The sequence below is a fragment of the Diaphorina citri genome, unplaced genomic scaffold (assembly GCF_000475195.1).
Source record: "Diaphorina citri unplaced genomic scaffold, Diaci psyllid genome assembly version 1.1 scaffold5134, whole genome shotgun sequence".
Classification (NCBI taxonomy): domain Eukaryota; kingdom Metazoa; phylum Arthropoda; class Insecta; order Hemiptera; family Psyllidae; genus Diaphorina; species Diaphorina citri.
Window position 1 is genome coordinate 12,657 of NW_007382510.1, and position 3,836 is coordinate 16,492.

The following is a 3,836-nucleotide window of genomic DNA, read 5'->3' on the forward strand; positions in this document are numbered from 1 at the left end:
TTTCTTATTCTACCCCCCCCCCCCAGGTTCGAATACCTATGTTTTTGATATGTATCTTTTTCCTCATTTCTCCTTCTCAATACCATTAGAAGTTCGATTATCTCCTCTTTTTTTTTCATTTTAAGGTTTGATAGAGGGAACTGTAACTGCTAAGGTCTTATCGTCCTGAAAGCGAAGAGAGAAAGAAGACAGGAGCCAGCCGTTCCGAGAACGAACCATAGCCGTTCAGGATTAAATCCGCCCCAGGCAGAAATCGAACCCGCGACCTAGCGCTTAAAATGCAGACGCGCTGCCTTCCAGGCTAACTAGACTGGCTTAGTAAATAAAAACAAATAGGTATGTACCGAGTAGAAAAAAAAATAACAAAGTTTATTTGGAAATAATATATGAGTTCCTAATCTAATAGAAAATATAAGGAAGGGAAGCTAGAAACATATTAGTAACAAAGTTTATTTGGAAATAATATATGAGTTCCTAATCTAATAGAAAATATAAGGAAGGGAAGCTAGAAACATATTAGTATTGTCATTTAAAGTGACTTAGGTATACAAAATAATGTACAACATTTCCAGGGTCGTTTTAGTAACAGCACAAACTTTTGGTAAACTTGAACAAGAAGAATAGTTAGCACAAAAAGTGATTTTTAATTTTTATCATTAGGTAAGAATATTCTTGCCGACTGTAAGGGCACCTGTATTTTGTTCTACTAAGACTAATGGGGTTAAAACCACCTTGAAATAGCAAGAAGCAAATAAGGGCCCCGACAACCAGTTTGTTTGTAATAAAAGCCCCGAAACACAAGAGAGAAACATTTATTTAATCACAAACAAAGCGGCTGCCAGCCTGTGACTGGTTGAACATCACAGCAATAATCAAAGGCAATAATCCCTTTGTAAAATATGTACTTGTATGCATTTTGAACAATAAACACATTGTATTAACTTTTCGAGGGTCAGATTCTCCGAAAGTTTGTACGTACAAAGAACAACCTAGTTTCATTGAAACAACCATACGAATTACTATTTAGTATAAAATACATTTTATATTCAAAATTTTGATTTCTTTTAATTGCATATCTTTTTCATTTATTGCAACTTTATTTGGGTTCACAGAAAAATTCAGATTACGAGGGGGAAAAGCATACAAGACTTTTTTTTTTCCTAAAGGCATGTGATAGATTTAGGTCTCCCAAATTGATAGTGTAGTGGGGTAATTTTTATTAGCGCGGAGTCGCGCGATGCCGCCTGAAACCACAAACCTATGAAAAAGATAGACGTCTCTTACTGGAGTCGATGTCATGGCAGGTAGTAAAAAAGTAAACGTAGTATTGGCTAAGTTAAGAGTTAATATAGGAGTTACCTAGATGAGTACGTAAAAGATGGGTGAAGAGAATGATTCAGTGAGTATTTTTGTTTACGTGAAGCTTTTAAATAAAGTAAACATTTGAAAAAAGTAAGTAAGCAAGCAAGCAGGTACACTAAAAAAATTACTCATACTTTAAAGCAAAGTAAGAAAAAGGGCACAAAAAACAAAATGAGTAACACTGCAGTATACAAAATGGCGAAAATTAAGTTCATAGTTTGTTACAGTTAGATAATATACATTATTTTTTTTTATTTCATGTTTCCAAATTGCCAAGCAGACTGTGAGAAAATTTCTAATTGACTTCTGGAATGTTGCAAGATATGGCATGCTTCTCAAGACTAGGTAGTAAAAAGTAATAATATTTAATTAAATAGCCTATTAGTCGCGGGAACTTTAGTAAAATCCTAAATCAGCTAAAGGCCGAAATTGATTCTGTACCAAAATAAGGAGCTATAGATTCTTTCTGTCGATGAGAGCCGTTTTAGAATAATTAAAGTGCTCATTATACCGCTCGAATACGAATGAAAAGTCACTTTGCCCTAGCAGTGGGCTACTACTATTATTGTGGTCAAATCCTCGAACTATTACAGAGGACAAAATTCCATACCTTGGCTAGGATCAAACCCACGCCCTCCTGTTTACCAGGCGGGCGTCTTGACCACTATACCAATGGCTCCTCAATTGTATCGAGGCCAAGTACAGAGCCGTAAACATCGACTTTGGCGGGAATCGAACCCAGGACCTCCGGTGGGTAAGCCTTGTGACCCACTCGGCCACGGAGATTGAATTTAGAGAGGAAAAAAAGTCTCCTACTATTCACAGCCTAACAAGCAGCCGGGTAGAGATGTGTAAAGAGTGAGTGAGTTATTGAAAAGAACTACTCTCTAGTGAACTATTTAGTCAATGAGTCAGATCCAAATTCCCTATACCTGAGGGAGTTGAAGAGTGAGGTAAATATGTGAAGAACTACTCTTTTCACTGAACGACTCAGTCAATGAATCAGTTCAGATCATGTAACTCACTCCCCCTACACTTTAAGTACAAGGAGTGTAGCGGCGCTGGCCAGATAATATTTTTGTGTCAGTCTGGTTCAAAATAAATTCGAGAGCAACAGCTCTCCACTTTGCTGGGTTACTCTTTGAAAATAGTGTTATCACTTTAGGACATATAGGTCCAAGATGACCAGTCAGGGAAACTCCAGAGGAGTTAGAATTTGACTCAGGATTTGAGTAGTCCACAGAAAAGAGTTGTCCCTAAATGTGACTCAATATTCAACCCCCTATACCTGTAGGAGTTCAGATCTGACGCACTGAGTGAGGAGTAGTCACAAAAAAGAGTGGTTCGTAAAACATGTAACTCGTTCAACTCTCAATGATTATTATAGGGAATTAGGACCTAACTCATTGACTAAATAGTCCAGCAGTTCTAACTCACTTTTCAACCCCTATAAATATATAAGGAGTAATGATCTAACTCAATGACCGAGTATTCTTTTTCTTCGTCTTTTCCAATGTTCAGATGGGGTCGGCGTTTGTCGTTGGCCTCTCAATCAGCTTTAGAGTGATCGCTTTGAGGCCAACTGGTTTAGGCTAAACTCAATGCCTATGTAGTTCACTGAAAAGAATCCAACTCACTCTTTACACGTCTCTACAACCGGATTGACTCTAGACACACTTGATGTCCGACATACTCGAGTTGGAAGAAGAAGCTACCGATGTAGAAGGTACTCTTTTTTGGGGACTACTCAGTCATTGAGTTGTATCCTAACTCCCTAAGTGAGTTCCAACTCAATCTTTACACGTCTCTACAACCGGATTGACTCTAGACACACTTGATGTCCGACATACTCGAATTGGAAGATGAAGCTACCGAGGTAGAAGGTGGAGTGGGCAGGAAGTCATTCGCCTTGGCAAGGAACTGGCTGATGGTGTGATAGTAACCGGAACATTTCCACGTGTCGTTATGAGAGCCGGACTCGAACAGGACGATCTGTTTCAGAATACCTGGGGACATAAGGATATCATTATTAAACAAACAATTTGATCAAAACTTTATTTACTTACAGAAATATAAATGTACAAACAGAACAAAAATTAAAGAAGAGTGTTCATATTAAAGAGTGTTTCTTAACTGAAACACTCTTTAATAAATTAGATGAATGAGAAATTAGACCTAACGGAAAAGGATTATTAGAAACACCGATCCCGTATGAAGGAAAAAGATGAAGAACGAGAAGAATTACGTACCTACATAACTGTACTCGTACCATCTTTTTTGGACGGGTCGATAGACAACACTCTGACATCAAACAAAAGATGTCAGTTGCGATCAGTAGTTGCGGTTTAAATTTATTAAAGGGACTGTAATTATGTTGAGCATTCTCAACTGTTTGTCACAAATGTCGTTCCCCACTCAATACACGTCGATATATTTCATGACCTTACTGGGACTCGAACCACCGACCGCGCTAA

At 37.9% G+C, this 3,836-nt stretch overlaps 1 protein-coding gene across 1 annotated transcript in view; it reads left to right on the forward strand.

Annotated features, from left to right (window-relative positions):
- The window catches only part of LOC103521393 (asparagine synthetase domain-containing protein 1-like), a gene marked incomplete at its 5' end in the record, with an annotated part of 12,386 nt that overhangs the window by 6,734 nt on the left and 1,816 nt on the right, over positions 1-3,836 (forward strand). The gene's annotated exons all lie outside the window — the stretch shown is intronic.